The 25,276-nt window shown below is 44.7% G+C and overlaps 1 long non-coding RNA gene across 4 annotated transcripts in view; it reads right to left on the bottom strand.

Annotated features, from left to right (window-relative positions):
* LOC127142759 (uncharacterized) overlaps nt 1-25,276 on the bottom strand; it is a 124,604-nt gene that overhangs the window by 1,821 nt on the left and 97,507 nt on the right. For 3 of the 4 annotated variants that reach the window (XR_007813790.1, XR_007813791.1, XR_007813788.1), the window contains exons 4-5: nt 14,955-15,035; nt 12,255-12,636 (exon numbers count right to left, since the gene is read on the bottom strand). This is a non-coding gene — a long non-coding RNA (uncharacterized LOC127142759). Of the gene's footprint in view, nt 1-12,254; nt 12,637-14,954; nt 15,036-25,276 lie in introns of those variants that run through there. The other variant, XR_007813789.1, reaches the window with a different exon arrangement.

The raw sequence follows: 25,276 nt of genomic DNA, 5'->3' as shown, positions 1-25,276 counted from the left end.
GCGTGATGGTCGGCCGCCGTTATCTCCCCCTCATGTTTATTACAGCCGGCCTCTTGTTGGGCCCCGGAGCCGAGCTGACAGTGATCGACAGCTCCTATTAAGACCCTGTGAGCTCGGCAGCTGCCAGCAGCAGATACATTAAATACAACTGTTATTACTTTTCATTGGCTCAGCCGTAAAATATGGCCACTAAACAGTTGTTGCCATCAGATGCAGTTTGATACAAGATTTTAATTTGAGAGACGCCGCAGCTATTGACACGGGGCTTTGTCTGGGGACAGTAATGATGGTGTACATGCTGAGTATTGATGCTCTGTCTCCTCAGGGCTTTGTTTGCCTGTTATATATGTCTCTGCTTGTCAGGCCCCTGAGCTCCGGCCCCGAGCGGCCTCTTATCAGACCCCCCCCCCATCCTCCTCAGGTCTGGTTATCACATCATGTCTCAGTGCAGGTTCACTTCACTGCAGGTTTCTACAGTGAAACAGCAGCAGATTCTAGTTTCACTTTATCTGCACAAATTTAGCTAAATGTAGAGGTTAGCTGTGAGCTAGCTAGCTAACCTCTGGACTCTCTGCGTCGTCATGAAGCAGATTCACAAAGCACCAGAAAACTAAGACAGCATGCTAACATGCTAACGCCGTGCTAACAGCTGTAATATTAGCATCAAACACAGCGTCATGAGTTCTGCAGGGATCTGATCAAAAAGCAAAGAACTGGACACGACATGTTGACCTGATGGTGGCGCTAGAGGAAGAATCAGTTCATCCTCAGGGGATCATGAACGTGCAGAGAAACAAACCTCCAACACGACTAAAACCTGTAACCTGAGTCAGAATGAAGCAGATTCTCTTCAGTCACAGAAAACATCTGATAAACAGACTGAATCATTTTTTAAGCTGCAGTGGAATTTTCTTTTTAAATATATTTTTATTTGATGTATTTTCTAACAGCTGTAAGTGTTAACAGAACGTCTGGGTTTGTATCTTTCAGAGAGACTGATGCTTTTCACTGTGACCTGAATATAATATGAGTTTATTACTGAGGCTTTACACTGAGCTTTCAGATGGTTCTTTACCTTCTTATTTATTCTATTTATTCACATCGCTGCACTGTGATTTTCTCTTTTTATTCCATTTCAGCTCATTTTCATCTTCTATTTTATTTCTGTCTTTTTATCTCTGCTTCCTCCTCCTTTTCATCTTAATGTCTTTTTATATCTAATGTAAAACACTCGGAGCTGCTTTGTTGTGAGAAGCTGCTCCACAGATAAACAAGATAAGACTGTGTGTGTGTGTGTGTGTGTGTGTGTGTGTGTGTGTTCACACAACAATAGGAAGCCGTGTCAGCTGATATCCGTCCCTCCAGCCTCTGAGTTACAGCCCTGAAATGGGCCCTAAACACTCATCTAATAATGATGTATTGGAAAAGGGACCGGCCAATAACAGCGCGCCCGGGCCTGCGTCTCCGTGGTGACGGCAGGACATCTGCATGTTGGCTGGTGGCGAGGGTCCGTGTCACGTCCCCCCGCTCTGTGCGCTGCATATTAAATGCTTTATGGAGGCAATTAAATGTGTGCTTAATGGCCAGGAGTTGGCAGAATGATTGTACAATTGAATTAGCAGTTATGATGGTCCACATTACAAGATGAAGTAAATGCAATTACCTCAGGCGTTTCCCTCTCCTCCCGTCAGGTTTAGCAGCACGATGTGACTTAATTAGCTCTTGTCACATACACTTTCCTCCTGATCTAATTCTGCAGAGGCTCAAAGTGGATCTGAAGCCCCCCCCCCTCCACCACCGTCTGCCTTCACATTGATGTTCTCCACCATTTTACACTTTGATGCATCGGAGCTGACTCATCCCAATAACTGTGATAACAACGGCTGCACACAGAGACGTGGACCACACAGAGTCCTGGACCAGGTCTCCAGGAGCTGGTCCACAGAGACGGCCTCAACAAACACACTGATCATCATTTACCATCATTTATGTTTAAATCACAGGAACAGTTCACAGATACTGTCACAGTGATCCTCAGTAACTGTGGTTCTGTTTATCATGTTACATTCTCACTGCCACAGCTCTAATCCCTCCATATTACATTAATATTTAAAGTCTGATAGAATTTAATCCTGTCTCTATGAAATTATGTTTCTATACAAATAAACTGTGTAATAAAATATGTTTAGTAGAAAATGGAGCTGGATCTGGATGATTCAGACTCTCAGCTCCTGGTTCAGGTTCTTCGATCGTCAGAATCAGATATAAATGATTTTAACTTGATAAAAATATTTTGACCTGTTAACGACAGAAACAGATCTTCAGATCACACCTGATCTGAAGAGAGGAAGTGTCTCAAATCAGAACTGAATCAGATTCAGATGTGAGTCTCATGAACAAAAACATCAGATTTACCTGCAGCTCAGGTGTTTGACCAGTCCTGCAGGTGCAGACGCTGCGACGCCTGACCTCAGATCAGATCTGCTCTCCTACGACTGATCCAGTCTTGTATCTGATCTGTCCTGATGTGGATTCAGACGGAGGTGAAACGAGTCTCCGCTCTCCCTCCTCTCTCTCAGAAACAATTGATTAGCGGCGAGCTCTTAGCCGTGGTCATTTGCCAGTGATAGAGGCTCAGCCAGTGTGAATGTGGTGTCCTTGCAGATTTAGTGGTCACTTCTCTCAACTTTGCCCATTAACCTGAGTGCAGGAGGCAGTTTGCCCCCCCCTCCCTCAGAGCACCGCGGGAACATTTATTACCCAGGGACACTCTAATGGATCCCAGTTAAGGTGTGTTAACAATTTTTCTATTGATTAATTGTAAGAGAATCATAGCCAGACTAACTTAGCCCAGAAGATTTAGTGGCTTTTAAGGTAGTAGCGATGAATATAATGCTTTAGAAAGAGCTTCTGTACATTATATATATGACACCTGCTACATTAAGCTACATTAAGGTTTAATACGTCTTCATTACTGGCACTCTGCCCAACCCCTTCAAGGTTGAAATAGAGATCCACCTTTCATTATACCACCCATCATCGCTCTATGGAGAGAGATCAAATAATAATGGAATTGTTGAAACAGTTCTGCCTGAGTTGTTAATGTTAATCGATGTATTAAATATTAAAGATTTCCATAACAGGACTTTGAACTGCTGCCACGCTTCTCCCATCAGGACCATTCAGCCGGCCGCGGCCGCCTCGACTCTCATCTCCCCTGTAATTAGGTAAAGTAGAGGATGATGACGACCCCCCGACCTCTGACCCCGCTGACACCCCCACTGCTGCTGCTGAAACAAGGGGAACTCAAAGACACTTCTCAACAGGTCAGCGTCAGACCGCCATCGTCCAGCAGGCGCTCGTTCTTACTCACAGACTTAAAGGGAAACGCCACCAATTTAACATCAGAGTCAAATACAAGGATTTTCTCCAATAACAGTCGAAAGACAGAGTTATTCTGTATTAAGAGTATTTTACTTCTGTTATTTTAGGTCCATTTTGTTGATGATACTTTTGATTTAATGACTGGCCTTGAATTATTAGTGAGGACTGCTCATAATGATAAAGTTCATGGTGTTTGTTAGAGCTCATCTGCATTTGTTCGTGTTTCTGCGACGTAGTTTTCATCTTTTAAACCCCTCAAACAAACACTCATCAGTTTACAGACTTTCTACCAGCTCGGCTCAGGACGGACAATACTCTGGATGAAAGAGATATTCTGGCCACCGCACACGACGCAGCAAAAATAAACGTCTCGCAGCGAGCTAACGTCAGACTGGCGAGGAGAGGAGGCGTGCTCGGTGCCCAGTGTGTGGAGAGAAAACAGCCTCCTCTGCAGGACGCCCCCGCCGCCCACATACTCAACCCCAAACCTCTGTTTCTTTTTCCTTCCGAGCATCCAAAGCCTTACTCATGTTTGGTTTGCAGATCGTTTGATGACAGTGAGCGTCGCTGCTTTCCAAAGTCAGCATATGATTCTTTCATAATGTCTCATCATACACTTACAGGTCACATTCAGACTCTGCATCTGACTTTTACTGGTTTTATCTCATATTAACATTTTCCCACTTCACATCTTTATATTACACAGACGGCACATTATAAACTGATTAAAGCTGCCTCTGGATGAGAGGGGGATCAAGGTAAATATAAAACTGAATCCAGTGTTTCCTGACAGACGATGAAGTAGCTGAGATTAAAATGCTTATTTACCTTCTCTGTGTCGTCTCTCTCTCTGCTAATCAGATTTCTTAAACATCACATAAACCAGAAACCTGGTCTCTGTGCTCAGAGAGACCAGAGTTCTCCAGATGGATTTCTCCTGGACTCTATCTGGAAGGGTTTTTTCAGAACCAGGTTTGTTCATTTGGTTCTGAAAGGACAAAGACTTCAGGAGAGAGTAACAGCAGAGACTCGTCCTCGTATTTAAAATGTCAAATAACAAAGTCTACAAGTCTGCATAGGTCTTAAGATGTGCTTCCAAACTAAGGTCAGGAGTTGGGGATAAATCTGTGAAGAGACGCGACACAAAGACACAGGTGAGGAGACAGACAGGTGGAGTTGTGACTTCCACTTCCACAGGATCATTATCTCTGAAGTATTTTGGGTTCAGGAAGTCACGAATAAAGATAAGACTGTTTGTCAAATTTGTAAAAGGAAACTGTCGTACTCTGCTAGCTTAGCATCTCAGTGAGCCAGCGGAGCAGCAAGTTAATAAAGTAATGAAATCGTATTCAAATGAATCCGAACAAATGATGGGTCATCTCGATTTGAAGTGACAGCCAAGCAGCCATTTTATTCTCTGAGTCAATCATGAGAACGTACATTTAACAGAGTCGAAAGTTCCCAATGAAAAGTTTCCAACTGTACCACCGTCCTGAACGCAGCATAAAAGCAAACAAATATGGCCTCCCCTAAACAGAAGCAACAGAATAATAATGGGGGTGTGTACAGGTCTGTCTGATGGAGGGCCCACACTGTCAGACTGTGATCACCCCTGTGCTAAGCTAAGCTAACTGGCTTCTCTCCCTGACTGCTGAAGCTTGGTGTCGGAGCTCAGCTGTGATAAAACGTGCTGTCCTCCGTCAGTAATGGCCTCCACAGTGGAACCAGTGTGCAGTTTGTGGTTTATAGATGTAAAAAAAGAGCAGAACCAGGACCATGCAGCTGCTGACTCTGACGGCTTGAAGAAATTACTGAAGGAACGGCGTTTCGTCCATTTATTGTTTAATGCCACATTAGCAATCTGCAGCGTTTTGGAGCGGCTGCCAGCGGAGGCAGCTCCGGGCAGATGGGCCGGTCTGTAAGATAGATCCACTGCCACATAAATTCCCCACTGCCATCAAAAGCCAAAGGAGAAACAGCACTAACAGCGTGTTATGGTGGGTCCGAAGCCGCTGCCAAAAGCAACAGTTCATGCTTTTTCCCTATTCAGACATTTGAGGGATAGATTCAGATGTTACCTCTCATTAGTATTACTGAACAGCAGAAACAAACAGAAAGCACTTACTGTCAGGGAGGAGGCAGCGTTCAGGAAACACATCATCAGACTGCAGATGTGCTGCATTTTCCTCTCTGTGTCCTCAGGAGGAATCACACCAATAATAAAGCTTTAATCACGTCCATGAATCAGCTGAGGATCAAACAGCTGCTGGATGGACGTTTTACACCTGAAATCATTGGTGTCATTTAAAGTGTGAGGGTTTCACATGTTGAGTCTGTCACAGTCGGACTGAAACACCTGCCTGAACAAACACCGCAGGACGTTTACTGCAGCTCAGCACAGACCCAGCACGAACCTTCATCTGGAGACAGATCCAAATAAAGACCTGGTCCTGGGATCTTTAAGGAGCTGGCATCTCACTGGTTAAAGGCTCAGTTCAGTCAAATTATAAATACATTTATATATAAATCACCTTCTCATTCACCTTTCTCTGTGGTTCCAGTAAATATCCTGATCCCTTTCTGTTTTTCCTCATCTGAGCTGTGATTTTCATCAAACAAACATTTGATGATTCCAGGTTTTCTCAGGTGAGTATTTGTTGTTTTTCTTGTTTGTTCACTGAAATAAACTGAATATCTTTGGGTTTTGAGCCGTTGGTCAAACAAAACAAGACACTGCACAACATCTGAAGTTTCATAGATCAACTGATAATGATAAAATAATCATAAGCTGCAGCCCAACACAACTTCAGTGGCCTGAGAGATTCACAACCTTTAGAACCTGAAAACCAGAAAAGCTCTGATATAACATACTGATAATATTCAGACTTACATTAAAAACACAACAAAATACAACATTCTTTACTCTAGATGAACTGAATCTGTGAGAAAATCTGTTTTTGTATTTTTGGTGAATGAGCCTTTAAAACTGTGGAAACTGGAAGATTTTATTATTTACTGCATCTTGGTTTGTAAATCTTTAGACACGAGAACATCCAGTGATTATTTTCTATTAATCTGCAGATTATCCTCTTCATTAACTGATAATAATAATAATAATAAATTATAAAATAATAATAGAGAAATCTTTCAAATGTTTTGTCTTGTCTTGTTTGTCCAGTTTAAAAAGAGATTCAGTTCATCATTATTTAATTCAAACAAAAGCAACAACTCGTCACATTTCTTGGAAATATTTGCTTGAAATATGATTAAAAAGATTCATTCATCAAAATTGTTGTATATTATTATTCTGAGGATAATCGTCACTCATCATCTCTATGTGTTTATTATTATTATTGACTGTATCTTTATTTATTCATTTATTGTGACGTCCTGAATTTAACAACCATTTGTAGTATTTTCAGTAACTATCAGATTCTTCTGGGTTTTATATTTATTCACAGTATTTTTTTATTAATTCTAACTGAATGTGAATCACTGTGTTTTCCTCTTCTCTGACCTCTGAATTTGTAAAACAGCGTCTTCAGAAAGCAAAGTGCCGTTGGATCAATCAGTAAATTGCCTTTAATGGCGGCGGTACAGACGGTTATCTGGCAGCTCGCCGGCCCAGCGGGCAGCAGGAACAAGTGTATCTGTGGCGAGCAGACATTTGTTGAAGCTGCCATTTCATTCTCTCTTCTCCGTCGTTCACAATTGACTTGTCATGTATTTTCCAGCTAATTAGCTCTTTTAAATCAGAGGTTATGTAAGGCTGGCATTGATAAGAACACAGCAGTAAATTGACCGTGTAATGCTGCCATTCATTCAGGGACAATGACCCCCTGTAGCCATAATCGGGATTAATTAAAGACTGTTAAGGAAGAGTGATGGCAGGGCAGCAGGCATGCTGGGTAGATAGCAGGGCGCTCTCTTTAACAGCGCTGTGATCGGTCAGCTGCTGTGAATGTGTCGGGGTTAACCAGCAGGGAGGGGGCATTTAAACAGAAGGTCAATGGACATCTCAGTCTGAACATTCACAGAGAAGACAAGTCATTTCACTCAGGCCGAGGTTAAAATAATAATGATGATGAGATTAAAATTACACATGATGAAAATAAAGATGCTCGTGGTAAATAAATTTAAGCTGAAGCTGTCTGTAGGACTGGTCAGTGATTTCAGTCTCGTCTCTGGATTTTAAAGTGGATCTCATTTAGATTTTTGTGTGAAAATGGAGGAAGGTTAAATGTTTTTTTGTTTTTTTTGCTGACAGAAAAAACACGAATGTTCAGCTCATCAGATCTCTGTTGTTTTCAGTCCTGTTTTTATCCTTCATTTGTTCACACTGAGTCAAACTGTCTCCATTAATGCTGTGTGTCATTTACATGAGAGGTCAGAGCTGAGAGTGACGACTGCTCTGAGCTGAGGTCAGAAAAACATGGAGACAGAACAGAATCTGCTCCACCTGAAGAAAACACCTCAGAGGAGGAGAACTCTTCACTGTTACTGAAACATAAAACTGACTTCATATGAAACAAACTGCTGTTGATGTGAGGAGCAGCCATCTTGAATTCTTATGTCGGGGTTGGTGGGGATGGAAATCCGACTTCAGGGGGCGTTCGGGTGTACTCAGGAATTCAGATGTCTGTCTGAATGAGCTCCTGTCTGCAGTGAGTTATCTGTCGAACAGTGATGTTGTTATTGTTGGTGTAAGAGATGAAATCAGCAGCTGATGTTATTCTGATTGACTGCTGTTAGTGACGGATCAAACATGAGAAAGGGGAGTTTCAGGTGACGTCACTCAGCTGTTGTTACAGGTTTAACGTCCAGAGGAACAAACACAGCAGCGTCAGATCAGAACACAGTCTCACTGTAAATGTGTGATGAGGTGTTCCAGTGTTTTCTAACCTGACGTCTCCCTCCAAAGCCATTAAAAGAAAAACCCGTGTTCACTTCAAGGTCTCCTCCTGCCACTGAATCTCTCTGGATAAAGTGTCTCTTCCATTTATCTGCTGATGAATCCTCAGCTCAGTCACTAACATCTCATTTGTTTCTCCTCACCTCTGCTTGTTCAGAGAGTTTGGGGGGTTCTGCGGCGCGTCCTCGTCGGTCGGCCTCTGTCCATCGCTCTGTGTGTTTTGATGATGATGTGTGTCTCTGCCTCCCCCGGGCTGAGCCTCTCTGAGCGGCTGCTGACAGAGATCAGACAGGACCGGGTCTCTCTCCGGGGAGCTGCGAGCTCTCCTCTCCTCTGAGCACAGAAAGGACTTGTCTCAGCTGATTGTGGCCTTCTGGGTGTGACAGGTAATGGGGCTGTGGGGGGAGGTGGTGGGAGGCGGGGGGAGATTGGGCCCTGCTCTCCTCCACACTGTCTATACAGGCTGGCGGCTTAATTCACTGACCATTAGGCTGGAGATTTGTTATTGCTCACTTTTAGAGGCACTGACAGAAGGCATTTGAGCTGCCGGACGGCTCCTCCGCCGGGAATCACAATGAAGGATTTGGCTTCTGTTCCTGAATCCTTCCCGTCTGGGCTGGAGTCTGGGAAGCCGCCGCATCCTCCTCGCTCACCTCATCATTCAAAACATCATCCTCGCCTCTCCTCCGCGGCTCGGCTCGGCTCGGCTCGGCGTGTCACGTCCGCCGGGGATCAGGAGGCTGGAAATTGGCCGAGGTGATTCCCAGTCATGGAGCCTCTGATTTGTCAATCACTTTTCAATTAGCAAATGAGCTCCGCGACCGAGGTAGCTCATGGTCAGAGCAACTTCAATCACAGGCTGGAAGAGCTGAGGCAGGACGGAGGAGAGCTGAGCCAGCAGGAACATCCACCTCTGCACACACACCAATGAAATTAACTGGATATAATATCATTACCATCAAAAGGCCGATAACTGCCTTTATCCTGAGGTGGAAACAGCTCAGAGACGCTGAAGATATCATCTGCTCCAACATTAAATCACAGATTCATATAAAGCAGCAGGTCTGTAGGTGGAGGTGAACCTGCACAGAAACACTCTGAACCTGATGTGATCAGGCTGAAAACACAGACGACAGAAACCTTTCAAATAACAAACATCATCAGAAAAACTTCAGCTTCTCAAACTCAGATCAGAGTCAGACAGGCCGAGGGTGCTGCAGTAATAATATCACAGTACTGATGGTTTCATTTCTGGTTTTAATAAAGTTTCTCCACATGAATAATCTGAAACATCTGCACTGACTGATTCATGTTTTCACACAAATGAAGAAATAAATCTCAGATCTGAGGTTCGATGTTTCCTAACAATAATATTATTATTACTCTCTTATTCTGAACAAGCTCCTTTTTTATTTAACTCACTGTTGATCTTTTTATGTATCAGTGTGTATTTATGGATGAATGTGTTTAACAGCATAAACTCGTTCTATTTTCAGTTTCTGTTTCTCTCTCAGTTGTAATTAAACATTAATTCATCTTGAACTCAGTATCTGAAGCTGATCAGAGACTTTGATCTGAAACAGATCCCAGGTTTTATTGAAGCTCGTCTCGGGGTTCAGAGCTCAGGTTATTGATTATCAGTGATCAGGTTGATGCAGCGCTGATGGAGGCTGATGTTTGATTTCTCCTCCTCAGGTGGGAATGGGAAATGAAGTGATCAGTTTTTTCTCCTCCCTCCTCTGTCAGCAGCTCTGACCTTCTCTCTCCGTGTGACGGAGGCTGCTGAAGGACGTCCTGATCGGCTGACACTGCACTTCCTGCCCCCCCCCACCCCTCCACCCCTCTTGCAGATGGCTGCCAAGGTGTGAGAGGTCTGGTTGCAGCGTGGGCACTTGATGAAGCAGAGGAATCGATGGAGCGAGGAATGATGAAGAAATGAGCGGTGGAGACGGACAGACTGCAAAAATGAGTGTGTCACATTTTCTGATTTGGGGGGGGGGGGGACGACTTCAGACTACAATACAAAGAGAGGGGGGGGGTGATCAATAACTGAGATGAAACTATCTGCAGCCACAGCTCAGGTAGTTTCATTATTTTCATGTTTAAAATAAATGTGAATGAACCAGTGATGTTAATGAAAATGCTTTAATGAAGTTATTATGGAGTAAATTCTGTCTGTGAATTAAAGAGCTCCACCTGAGCTCTGTGGCTCTGCAGACAGCAGCAGCACTGCTCCTCCTCAGATCCTCACAACAACAACCAGCAGACAGCCACATGATTGATGAACGTATGGAATCCTAAACTGCTCTTTGGTCGGCTGCCAGACGCTCCAGGTTTATTTGTCTTCATATCGGGGCGAGTCTGTGTTTATGTTCGGTCTCTGGAGGAACCGCATGTCCTGAGAAATGACCCCGCCCCCCAGGAGGAGCACAAATATGAAGTTCTGCTCATCTTAAAGCCGCTGGTGCCGCCACCATTTGTCTGGGTTTGGAAACTGTGTGTAGCTCCGAGTGTGTGATCGTCTGCACGTTAAATATAACCAGTGAGCAGTCCCACAGTTTCACAGCTTCACACACAAAACAACCTCAGAGTTAGAGCAGGAAGTGCAACCAGCTCCATCCATCACACGGTCTTTGATTTGTTTCCAATAAAGATCAATAGAAAATGTGAAATTAAACCTCCTGTCTCCTTCAGCCAATCAGACGCTGAGAAGCAGTGAGGTCAGAGTTGTATCAGACTGAACGACGACCTGTTAGCTTCCTGCTCAACAACAGCTGCAGCTTCACACACACACAGTAACACCTGTTCCTGTGGTCGCCACGGCAGCCAGGTCAAAGAGTGTCAATAACAAATAAACAAGATAAACAATCAGCCTGGAATCCGTCCTGTCCTGTGAATCCTCTTTATCCATGTTTGATCTACAGCTGCAAAATCCACTGAATTTTCACATTTGGAAACTTTCCATGGGAACAAACGAGAAATTTTCAAACCTGCCTCTAACAGGAAACTTCAATGTAGCTGTAAAAACCATGTTGCGGCAGCTAGCTGCTAAATCAGATATGCTAAATATAAGCTAGCTAACAGCATGTATGTGTTTATTTTATTCAATGTTCATGTTTTTTGTTGTTCAATGAAAGAATCAATTAAAGTTCTAAAGAGAAATCATGAAAAAGATTCAGTTTGTAGAAACTAACTTCTGATCAAACCGTTTATCGTCTGACGGGAACATCTGATTATTGTGTTTTATAAATGATCAGAACTGAAGAAGCAGGAAAAGTTCATGTTGTTTGATTAACACATGAAATCTCAGGTGGAGGAGGTGAAATCACATCAGCTGATCTTCACTGTTAAACTGCCTCCTGGTTGATACGAGATGTAAACGTGTGTGTGGAGGTGAATCAGTCGATCACAGTAGAATCAGAGCTTCTCCTGCAGTCTGAGGCCGTCCTGCTATTTCCAGGCAAATTGATTTATTTCACATTATTAATGAACTTTGCTGCAGTTCCACTTGTCAGGCTCGGCCCGCGAGGGTCAATAACGAGAGGAAACTTGATGTTAGTGGATCCGGCTTAAGTGATTCTGTCGCGCTAACGATTCAATATATCAGGACAAATGTCAGCTGCTTGTAATATGTTGATTCTCTGAGCCTGATCTGCATAAGCTCTGCAGGTCCCGCCTGAGGGAGGGGGAGGGTGGACGTATAACGACGAGCTGAAAACACTTTCAATAAATATTTCATGCAGAGGTGAAGCAGAGAGGAAACCTGCTCACTGAATAAACCAGAGAGCGAATCGATAGACGCAGGTTTGAAAGGAACAGATTCAGACCTGTGACGTTTTAAAGTGGGAGCAGTCTGACATGAGTGTTTGCATGCTCTGCAGTGATGTGTGAGCTGCAGGCAGGGTGGGGGGTGGGGGGCGTGTAAACACTTAAGGTGACTAAACTGCTGGCTCGAGTTTTCTGGCCCGCTGCAGAAATCAGTGCGATGGATCGGACGGGAGAGATTTAGTTGCAGGTGGCAGAGGTCGGTGGATTGTGTATTCTGTGCAGTCAATAATAAAGTTAGGACTTATGCCCGCGGAAAGTTAATGAGCAATCACAAGGACCTTGGAAAGTCATTTGCATCTGGGCACGAGCTCCTCACTTTGGCTGGGAGAGGGCCCCGGGGACGGACAGAGAGACGGTGATACTGCAGAGCAGGAGAGTTTCTCTGAGCCGCTGCACGCAGGACTGGATATTACAGCTGCACGCAGCCATGAACAGGTCACATGACGTGGTTCTGCATCACATCACAGAACAAATCGGCTGCACATTCCCATCATGGACGAAGGCAGAAAAATCTGTAGGAGTTCAAATACAACGCAACGAGTGAACGACAAAAAACGAGCAAAATGTGAATATTAAAGTCAAAATATTATAAGTTTATAATAATATAAGTACAATACGTTTCAGGCAGTAACGTTACAGAAAGTTACAGAAGCCTACTGAGTTTTATCCACCCAGGACAAACTGAGCCAAATATCTGTTGGTTATGTGTTTAAATGTCTCCAGGAGGCGCTATAGAGCCATTCTACATGAGAGTTTAGTGAGTGGGGGATTTACTGACCGATTTTATGTTATTTCAGACATTTAACCAGAAACACACTGACTCTGGGACGAGGGAACAGGAAGTGCTAACATGCTAACATGCTAACTTACTTCCTGGTTGTTGGCATCAGACCACGCCCCTGTACGCCCCGCCCCCTGTGACATCACCATGTCACATCCATGGATGGAGGAACAGACTCAGAGCAGTTTTTATTTTCCATCATTAACATGGATCCGTCACAGTGAAACCACAGGAGTCAATCCCAGCATGCACCTGGGCCCCGCCGCTCACACACAGAGGATTTACTTTATCAGGAGGTCGCGCTCGGCCGCGTCACGCTGGCCGTGTAATCACCTCGTCTGCTTTCACATCCACAGCTATGAGGCTGTAATCTGTCCAGCAGACTGAGAGGCAGGAGCCCCCCCACCCTCTGCTGCCCCCGGGGCACCCGCTGGCCTGAGTGGACCCCTCTCAGCCTCCAGACCCCCCAGGATCCAGGATCCTGGATCACACTACGCCTGGATAGTTGTTGATTCTGCTCTGACTCTCTAACTGTGCCAACGCAATGCATGATGGGATATTTAGCTTGTGCATACTTTGACTGATCAGTGATAATACACAGTGATGATACTAATAATATATCAGTTGTATGCTGATGACTGTTTACAGTCAGTTATCGTGTATAAATACACAGTTTAATTAGTGATCATGTGGAGATTTATATTCGAGTTTCTGTTGTGGACGTTTTACAGCGGACGTACCTGTGACATTAACACACCTGGAGGAGTCACAGAGTCAAACATCACAAACACAGACATTAAATTACACATGAACGATACAGAAGAGACGATGTGATGCCGAACGATCGGATGAATAAACTGCTGAATCATGATAAAGCTCCTGATAAATCTGAGACTTGTATAAATCCTCCAGATGTTCTGTGCTGCAGCCGCGGAGTCTCGGGCTGAAGGAGGGAAAATACATTTCATTACTTTGCTTTGTGGCATTTTTTCCACGTCATTACGGAGCAGTAATGGGCGATCACAGGCAGAAACAGATTGCTCTGCTACTCACATCCAACAGGCCTCATTTTAATGTGCCACCATTACACAAGTCACTGCTTTGTTACAGTGGAGCGTGAGGTCCCTCCTCCTCCCTGTGTCCATGGATCTGTATAGAGAGAGTAGATGCTACTCTGTTCTGACACGAGACAAATGTTTCATTCAAATGTTGCTTTCGCATATTGTGGAGGAAGTAATGAATTCCTGTGCAGCGGTGGCGGCGGCGGCGGCAGGGCCCGGTTCACCGTGTCAAGCCTGAGCGCGGCGCAGGCTCAGCTCCACAGCAGCAAAATTAAATTTAATGTTCCATTCGCAGCAGGAAAGGTGCATAAATCAAAGCTTTTGATTTGCATGGACTGTGGCGAGCGACCTCATCCCATGCAAAAATAAACCAGGACAGAAAATGATGTCACGGCAAAAACAATGTAATCTCAGAGCTCCTAATAAAAACAAGCAACAGGCGGGGCCGTTTAATTCAGAGCGCTGCTCCCATGTCAAGTGTATTATTAAAACATGGCTCCTCACACATTCAGGGGAAGTGGAATAAAAATCAACGTTTCAACAAAGAAGCTGTTTCATGGAAACGACGACGACACGACAGCGACCAGCTGAAAACACCTGACTGTGTTTTAATGATTACATGGAAATATGAGCTGCTTCACTGCTCTTCTTTAATATCACATGTAGAGTCGTGTTCAAACAGACTGGATGTTTTAAACCAACAGCAACAAAATGTTCCTCTGTGCTTCGTCACCTGCTGCTGTTTGTCTCCTGCGTCTGCAGCCTTTACTCAGATTAAATCACAGTTCATCAGTGATGAAGACATGCTTTGTGCCGTCACAGCGACCTTGACCTTTGACCTCTGATCACCACAATCTAACCAGTTCATCGTCGAGTCGAATGTTTGTACCAGATGTAATCACCTGCATGTTCACCTCTGTCTCTCAGTGTGGACGAGCTAATGCTAATGTAGCGTCACTTACCAACAGCCAGGAACAAAGGAGCTTACCTCAGTTTGTATCGCAGACAGGTGGAGTCCTGAGGCAGGTACAGGTGAGTCGTCTGTCCAGGTGGAGCAGGAATCAGCCTCCTATAAACAACAACAACAGGTAATGTAAAGTGCTGCTGCTGTAATGTCCACAGAGGCCTGATGTTTAAAGGCCTAGTTCACATGTTTCAGGCAGGTGTTTGGTTCCAGGTGGGAAACGACTCAGGTTCAGAACTGATTCATCTGATGAACCAGTGACTGAGCTTTTCAAACCCGATGGCAGCAAATCAGATTCATCTGAACGCAGCTAAATGATTCTCTTATTGTCCCGTCATTACTGTCACTTTATCTAAAATAATACAACAAAGGACAGAACACAATAAACCCTCCACACACACACACACACTGATTATCAGGCTTATCTATGATGTTTCCATTCCTGAAAGCTAAAGCTAAATAGCTCTGCATTCCCAACACACACACACACACACACACACTGAAGCCCCATTAGGAATCAGCCTTGATCAATACCCAGTGAATTAGAGTGCCACTGATCTGATTAACTCCCCATTATTTTCTACCGGCCCTGATTCAGGATGCATGATGAGAAAATATCCCACTTTCTTCTTCTTTAAATGAAACACACAAACATCCAGAGTTCGATTCATCCTCCTCCCTGATGGAGAGACCATCTCTCTCTCTGTCCTGGTTAAAGACCTGATCTACTTTATATTACTCATCAGTTACAGCAACGTGAAGCTTCCTCCAGGATCTGAGCAGATTCTGTTCAGCAGCTCAGAGGTTCAGTAGAATCAGAAGCAGAGAGTAAAGATGAGTGACGACTTAAAGATGGAAGGATGAAAATCAAACACAGATGATATGAGCAGTGAAATGAAGTGACGCTGACTCTTGAGGAAATACTGAGGTTAGCAGGGCTGCCACCGATGCATCGGTCCTAAGACCACTAAAAAAATTAGACCGTTTACAGTTTGTCACCACTGCAGTGTTATGAAGCTGCACGACTCTGCAGAGGGCTTTTACTTTGAAACAACGGTCACAGGAAGTGGAGACAGCGGTAATAAACAGTTGAGGCGAGAGAGAAAAAGATTTAACTCGCTAACATTAAGTTAGATTTGTGATAACAACTGATCCTCACTGCTGATCTGAGTCTGTGTCGCAGCCCTGGAAGTTAGCATGCTAACCAGCTAGCTCTGACCCGTCTCATCACTTTCCGATCCTACTTCTTGTAAACACAAAGATGGCTGAAGCTGAAGCGTCCATCACCAGCGGAGCGACTCGATCCGTGGATCCTGACTCTGCTGAGCTGCAGGGTGGATGCAGGTTATTGAAATGAAATGGATCTGCTCTAAATCTGCTTTTCTGCCTCTGCTGCTTTAATGGTGCCGAGGAGGAAGAGACGAGGAAGAGGAGAGGAGAGGGGAGAAGCCAAGTCCTCCCGAGGCATGATGGGATTAGTGGCGGGGGCTATAGAGCGATTGCGGCGGCCCCTGGATGGAGAGGTTCAGGTGTAGCGGCTCACCCCTGAAGTTAAAGAGATTATCAACAATGAAGATAATCTAAAGAAAAGTTCCTGCGTCCACACACCGCTCGAAAACTCTCGGCATTTCTCAAACAAATTCCCAGAAAAGGCTTTTTATTGTATAAGTGTTGTGGAGGCGGGCGGGCAGTACAGGTGGCCGTGTGCTCACCCTGTGATCCCCAGCAGCTCCACTCGCCTCCACAAACTTAATAACACACCAGAGGGACGACAGGCTTTTATATTAAAAGCCATATATTCTGATTAATTCTTCTCTTTCTGAATCCAACGCTCTGAGAGAGACGGAGACTGTGACAGAGAGCCGAACGTTAAAGGACCAGAGCTCAGAGTTTCTACATGTTTCAGCTCATTTACTGAAAATAAATGAGGTTTATATCAAACTGAAACAGACATGACGCTGACGGTTAGAATCTACAGGAATCTACAGTTTCCATCCACGTCTGTGAGTTAAAGTCTTTAAACTCAGCTGTGAACAGCAGTAATAAAATACAGTTACAGACGTCTGTATGTAAATGATGTAAACGTCCTGTCTGATGTGGTTTTTACTACTTTCATTGTAAAAATCATAAAAACGTTTTATCAACGTTGTATAATGACCTCAAAACGTTCTGAAATTGTAATTCTGAAAATATTACTATTTTTCAAAAGAACCTGTTTCTCCCAGTTACAAAGCTTTTAAATCAAAATATTACATTTTTCTCAATATATTAAACTATACTGTATTATACTTCTCTAGATATTATAACTCACTTCTCAAAATATTTTGACTTAATTCCAAAAAACAACAACTTTATTATTGAATTATATTTTTCTAAATATTTTATTTTTTTATTTTCTATTGAAATGTTGAAACTTTTTTCTCTAAATTTTCCACTTTATCCTCAAAATATTTGAGGATATATCATTTTGTTGTGATTTTCTGAGAACGTCTTTGTTTTAACTGCAGTTTTGTGACACTGAGAAACTGATTTTTTAAATTAAACAGCCTCATATGTTCACAGTCTTGTGATTGATTTTCACACCAAATGGAAATCAGTAGAAAACGTATTTATCTGTATTATTTGTCGATCGGGAGCTGAGGCCTTTAAAAACAGCAGAATGGTCCTTTAATGATGTGATAAAGCCTCATTAATATTCACAGCTGAGCTCAGGATGTGTTTTATTTTGAGCTGATGATGAAAATCACAAACACACTGATGTTTTGTGTCCACATAAAGTCTGCAGCTGCTTCTCTGATTCCGGCCTCACGTGTTTCCAGGATCGTTTTCGGATGAGCTGCGATCAAAGTGGCTCATTTAGATGTTTTATGTATCAGAGGAGAACCCTGGCTCCGGGTTATGAGGGATGTTGTGAAGGCAGCAACTTTTGAGTATCATGAAACGGCCGAACCATCTGTGATATTCCCTGTGCTGCAGAAAATAACTGTTTATGTCCATATGTCTGCACACAGGAGGAGGAGGAGGGACTTTATTTTACTTGACTTCTAATGAACAGAAATCTCAAAGTCTGGGCAGCAGTTTGTTTAAGGAACCTGGCGAAGACACCGCTCGGTGAACATCCTCATTATTGATCGATAAAATCGAATATCGTTCATCACGATAAAAAACTCTCCATTTCCTTCATCAGGATAATAACTAGAATTTATTTTACTCCTCATTAGATGCCTGTTGTAAGATCAAACATAAAGTTGCTATTTTTATTTATTTTCTTTATGATTTATTTTTACATAAAGATTGTTTTGTTTGTCCTATTCATGATGCAATAAAAACATTTGTTTCTTATTGATTCTTATTGTGTTTTGGAGCCATTTTAAGAGTGAAGTATAATTTCATGATGATCACAATAATACCATTCATTATTTTGGCCAGGATAATTGTGACATGAGATTTAGAGATTGTCCTGTGGATAATCCTTATTTTAAAATGATTTTCAGACATTTTATGTATATTTTTAATCCTCAGACCAGAGCCACATATAAATACACATTTTGTTATTTCTGACACTGGTACTTTTCCACAGCAGGAGGTTTAGAGAAAAAATCTGAAATAATCTTTGACGATGTTGACGAGAAACATTTCAAAACCAAGTCGAAGCATCTGGAAGTTTTTCTGAGAGTCTGAGTGTTGCAGAGGCAGCGGGTGAGGGATGGAGGAGGAGGAGGGGGAGGGAGGGGGTGAGGAGGAGGGGGAGGATTCAGCAGTGAAGGGCTGTGAGAAAAACACACAAGCTCATACAACAGCGATTCAAATCAATTTCAAAGCAGAGCTGGAAGAAATTTCTGTACCAATGAGCCCAAGGTTCCTCGTTTGGAGAAGAACAAGTACACAGAAGTGGAGAGGAAATAACCATCACCCCCCCTCACCCCTCACCCCCCCCGCTCGAGAGAGAGAGAGAGAAAACTTCTCTGGATTCCAACTTGCAAATAAAAAAGCAAAGCAATCAATCATGTCGGAGAGCCCTCATTCCTGGCCGCTCCTTCCAGGCAGCGGCAGAATGAAATCGGACAAGACTAGAATATGCAAACTTATTCGCTCTTTCTGGACGGCTGGGGAGAGGTGGAGGGGAGGAGGGGGTGACGGAGGAGAAGGGGGGGGGGGGTCTGAAAAGATAAATGGGCATTCCAGGGGACGACACGGGGGCCTGTTAAAAGTTTACTGTCACAAACACTAATTAATCACCGCAGCCGTGGCTATTAATCATATATTAATGAGATGGTCTCTTTACTTTGGCCCGTCCAGGCCTCCTCTCGGCCCCGTGGCCCCTGGAAGCCTCGCTGAGCAGAAAGCATCCAGCACTCAATTAATCTTGTCGCACCTCAGCCCGCCGCAGACGGACACCTTCAGAGGGAGCAGGCAAACAGAGAGGACATTTAAACGGTCCATATTTCAGAGGGGATTTTTGGGGACAGTGAATCACCTGAGGAGCAGCGTTCAGACGTCTTTAATCTTTGCTCCTCGCAGAGAAAGGTGAGAGTGACACCATGACACGGACTCAGCAGATTATTTGGAGCGATGCCTTTTTGATTTGTTGGAATTGCACCTTGGAAACACATTCGCTGATGTCGAATGAGAGCTCATGTCGTGGTGGTGGGGGGTCTCGCCGTTGCATTGCACCCTGGGTATTGATCTGGACGCCGAGTTCTGCTGAGACGTTTTCATCTGAAACAGGAAACAGACTCAGAGGAGAGAGGTCCCTCACAGTCTGATTACTGTTGGCGTTTCTTCTTCTCTGGTGTTAATTGGCTCCTTCACCTGATGCTGCAGCAGAGGACGCAGCTCGGTGCGTTCGCTGTCTGACGTTTTCATGTCTCCTCTGCTGCAGATGAGAAACTGCACAGGCCGATTTAGATGCTGGAGAAAATGACAGCCGTTTCCTCGGCTTCAATCTCTGCTGTCGTCTGTCTTTGGTACTTTAATACTGGACCTCTGGGAGTGAAATATGGCGCTGCTGTGACAGGCTGAGATTACAGGCTGACGTGAGGGCGAAGCACAGGACGGAGGCAGGATCACCTGCTGACACACTTCATGATGATCCTGATTGTAGCAGCCTGAGGGTGAACACCACGTCACCTGACCACAGGAACAACCTGCTTCACCATTTCATGTTTTAACACGTCAGCATCACGGCTCTGAACCGGTCAGTCACCACCAGGCTGAGGCCAGGTTTGTTTTATAGCTGCACTTTTACCTTCTCCCTGGAAAATGTGAGGAACTAATGAACTTTCCTGAATTCATCGTGTGTGTGAATCACAGTGAAACCTACAAACAGCAGACAGACTTCAGGACAAATAGCTCAAATATTTTAGACAAAAAAAGTTTCTTATTTTCTAAAATAAAGAAGTGAATAAAATAACTTCAGCTACCTGTGGTTGTTTTAAAAAACGATGAACGTAGAAAGCTAGGTAGCTTGTTAGCTAGTTAGCTAATACAACACCTGGAAACACACTGAGGAGAACAATCACCTGAGTTCACCTTTAACTCAGACGTCATCCACCTTCACTCTGAGAAAGAGAATAAACCTGCCCTCACCTGTGTGAAGAGTCAACAGGTGAGGTCAGGTTTATTCTCTTTCTCCTGGGAGTTGTAGTTTCCTTCAGAGGCTGTGTGTGTGTGTGTGTGGTGTGTGTGTGTGTGTGTGTGTGTGTGTGACCTGTGCAGATGTTTATCACACGTTGGTCATTAATAAACTGGAGCAGTGCATTAAACAGTGCAGGTGTCAGTGCATGCTGATGGAGAGAGCTGCAGATCAGCCCGAGGGCAACGGCCCCGATACACACCCTGCTACTGCACACACATACTAATGCACACACACACACACACACACACACACACACAGATACAGTATGAATCTACACAACCCTCTGACAACAACCAGCAGAGACGAGGTCTGATGATTTATCTGAGCGCTGCTGCTAACACCTGTTCAACACCTGTTCACCTGCTCAGAGGTTACGAGCTGATCAGAGATGAAATGATTATTCAATTAATCAATAAGTTAACTGACAGTAAAGAAACTACACACACACACACACACACACATTATCTGTCGACTGACCTGAGCTGTAGATGGAAGTAAATACGTCGACATGATTTTAAAAGTGAGGACGGAAAAACTAAAAACCAACGAGAACATTTTAAAATAAAATATCATCACTTCAACTTTTTACTACATTTATCCAATGAAATTAACCATGACACGGCCAAAGACTTTGACCTTTGACCTTTAACCAATAAACCTCGTCAGTGTCTCTGACCTGAATCTGAGTTTGGATGAGTTTAAAGTCGTCACCTCAGACTCTGGAAAACATATTTTCCGACAGAGAAAATGACCGAGGCTGCTGATTGGACCACAGGCTGAAGCTGAGGTGAAGTCGGTCACCGAGCGTCGGTCGTCTTGTAAAATCCTCCGGCAGCTCGGTGGCGATCGGCGCTCTCCTCCGCAGACGCCTCATTAAGTGAATGGAGCTAAATGAAGCGTGGCCTCACTTTACACCTGCAGCATCGGCCGCTCAGGAGAATAAAGCAAATGGAGTGTGAAGTTAGAGAGCGGCGTCCGCACGAGTTTAACACACAGGCTGACAGACTGCTGCACTCAACGTCTCAGCTAATGGGCCCCGAAGGAGCTCAATGATTTTACATCCAGAGTTTAAAAAAGTCCCATCATACACCTCAGCTGACCAGACATTCCCTTCACAACAGAGTTTAACCTCACACACCAACAGCTCCGACCCTCCGTCCTCCTGGGTCCTCCTGAGGAATGAGGAATGCTTCAGAAAGCTTTGATTTGATCTGAATGAGTTCATGTACACAGGTCTGTAAATGGGCTGAGACTCGGAGCCCCCCCGACGCTGCTCGCCTGCTGTTTAATGACGGTTTAAACACAGACGCCGCTCTGCTCAGGGTTAAAGACCTTCATGCTGCAGGACACGGTTTGTCTTTACAGCAGACCTGTGGTGCTCGGACGTAACATGAAGCATGACGAGACCAGACGGTCACGTCCCCGCAACACGTCTGAGTCCACATCCTGCCACAGACCAGAACCACAGTCCAAACCGTCCCCATATTATTACCATAAAGAGCCTGAAACTGAAACCATCTGTAACAACACAAATAACTAAAAATACAACCTTAGATCACAGCCTCACTCAGCACTGATGGTTCAGTCCATATCATCTGAACACAGAGGATCCTGACTGAAAAACCTTTAAATCCATATTTCTGTTTTTAGTTTGCTATCGCTACAAAGCTAACGTTAGCATCAGCAGCTGTTTATGTCACAGTCTACATTAGAAGAAACGCTTCACCTTCGGTACGACCGGATATAAAGACGACCGATCAATCATGCTAACGTTAGCACCTGCTAGCATCAAACTTTGTTTTTCTTCATTAGTTTAAAAATGTAATTTTCCTCCTTTCTTTCTGCTCACAGTGAAAACAGAGAGTTGGAGTCAGACAGTGACGTCATGATTGACCTGTGATTGGTTAGAAGATGGCGGCTTCCTGTTCCTTCCTCTGTTCAGCCTCAACCTTCACTGAACACATCACAAATGTAAAGTCGTCCAGTTCACATCCATCAAAGCCCATCTAATGTGAGTGTAAGTAAACCAGCACTCTACCCCCCCCCGTTAATACCCTTTTAAACTGATAAGTTATGGACGGGAATCAAAGCCCAATCAGAGACAGATGATCATAATTAAGCACTCAGGCAGCCATCAGAATAATCAGAGCATGTAAAACCTCAGGCCAAAACAGAATCCCATTTCCATCAATGACCTCCAGACTGTGACACTTATCTGTAATAACGGCCCCCGAGTGTAGGGATGACATAATAAACATGCGACCTCGTGGCCAGGTTTGTCACAGAGATGTCCTTTAACTGCAGACACACTCTCTAATTGGTTTGCCTCCCTCATGGTGAGAGCAGCCCTCCCTGTAATTACCCACAGAAAAAAGAAGAGGAGAAAGGCGGCGGCGTGGAGCGTGCGGACGCCAGGCGTGTAGGTCCGAGCTGATGGGTGCACTCGCTGTCCTTCAGTACATTACCCAGAGATCACCTGGGGAGGGTGACACAGATAGATCTCCCTCATGTGCCCCATGGGGGAGTGTGATGGCTTAAAAGCAAGGTAGTCACGGGAGACCCATTGACCTGAGGACAGGAGGAGGAGGGGGAGGAGGAGAGGGAGGAGGGGGTGATGGTGCAGGGGGACAGAGGGGGGTGGGGTGAGGAGGGGGGAGGACAGATATCTGCTGTCAGTGGGACTCTGCTGCTTTAATCAAGGACACAGAGCTGCAGGACGTCAGAGACACCAACCACCTCCACCTGCTCCACACTGACACACCTGAGCTTCACCAGCAGAGACACAACTACACAGCTACACAGCTACACAGCTACACAACTACACAGCTACACAACTACACAGCTACACAACTACACAGCTACACAGCTACACAACTACACAACTACACAGCTACACAACTACACAGCTACACAGCTACACAACTACACAGCTACACAGCTACACAGCTACACAACTACACAGCTACACAACTACACAACTACACAACTACACAGCTACACAACTACACAGCTACACAGCTACACAACTACACAGCTACACAACTACACAGCTACACAACTACACAGCTACACAACTACACAGCTACACAGCTACACAACTACACAGCTACACAGCTACACAGATACACAGCTACACAGCTCCATCTTTAACCTACATCCTGAGGACCTGTGTGTGTATCATGGACGTGGTGTCGTTGGTTCTGGTTCTGCAGAAGGAACCGAGGAGAATCCAGAGCTGTTTGATCAACACAGAACTGATCAGATCAGAGGATCAATGATATTGATTTACAGTGTTCTGATGTGTCTCTGTGTGTTTGTGTGTCAGCTGTGGATCCAGGCCTGTGTGTTGTGGGTCTGCTGGTTCTGGTCTGGTTCAGTTCCTGTGTGTTTGTGGACTCAGGAGAACCTGGAGTCTGTGTGGTAATGTTAATGTTATGATTGGTTGGGCCGAGGGCCTTTGATGACACGCTTAATGAGAGGTCTGAGGGAGCAGCTCAGCAGGGTGGGGGGGGGGACCTCCCACATCAAACGCCGACCCCCGTCCCCCCTCCCCCCTCCCCCTCCCCCCTCTCCCTGAAGACTCCCTCTCTCTGAGCTCAGAGGCTCAGAGTCCTGAACATTAACTCATGACTGTGTGAGAACGACACAGAGTCAGACTCAGGATAAAAGAACCTGAACCTCAGTCTGAGTCCAGAGTCAGATTCAGGTCAGATTTAACCCTGTAGACAATCCCAGGAGAAATCTGCTCTGGGATCTTGTTCGGTCCAGATGATCTGGTTTACAGATCCAGTCCTGAACCTCCTGAACTGCTCACAGACTCATCGGAGTCCTGATCAAACAGGTCTGAGTCTCTGTAGCCATCTTGGATTCTGACGTCGGGGTTGGTGGGGTTGCTCGGGGCGTTCAGGTTCAAACTTCTGACTAGAAACTCAGAAATTCCAACTTCAGAGAGGAACTTGAACGCACCATAGGTCATGTTTAAAGCTTTAAAGCTGCAGCTGTATATTCTTCATTAAAGTGGAACCTTCATCATTTGGTTCTGTTGCTTCCTGCTGACTCACTCTGATGTTCCTTTAATGAAAGCAGGAGCGGCGCGTTAACGTAATGATGGATGTTCATACGAGTCAAATAAACCGTCAGCGCTGCACGTTACAGCACAAGAACAAACACACACATTCACATGTGCGTCCCGCTCTCAGGAGTTTACTCAGCTTGGGGATGGAAGCGTACAGATGGCGGCTCGGCCAGGGGAGCGGGCTCATGTCACAGGGGGAAAATATTATTGCAGCGCTGACCTCTGTTTGAAAGAGCTCCGAGTGAGTCCTGTCGTCCCGACCTCACAGGACATTATCAGCCTCATCAAAGACTCCGCCCCCCCCTCGCCTCACCTCAACGCCACGTTTAAAGTGATGACAGGAAGGCGACACACACACCTGAAGACTTCCTGTTCAACTAAAGCTTTGTTTTCCCTCTCAGGTCACAACCATTAAGTGTCTGTCTGAGGAGATGAGAGGCCTCAGCCTGTTTTCTCAAAGAGCAAAAATCCCTGTGGTGTTTACTTTAAACCAACGCTCCACTGCTGAACACCACACACACTCACATCAAAGTCTCTGATGGAGCAAACACTCAGGAAGGACATTTAAAAACCCAGTGTGACTTCACTCTCCTGCCATCAGGAGGAGAGGAGGAGGAGGAGGAGGAGGGGAGG

The sequence above is a fragment of the Lates calcarifer genome, linkage group LG9 (genome assembly GCF_001640805.2).
Source record: "Lates calcarifer isolate ASB-BC8 linkage group LG9, TLL_Latcal_v3, whole genome shotgun sequence".
NCBI classification, from domain to species: Eukaryota; Metazoa; Chordata; class Actinopteri; family Centropomidae; genus Lates; species Lates calcarifer.
Note: the sequence above shows the minus strand (reverse complement) of the source record. Positions and strands in the feature narration are given on the sequence as shown.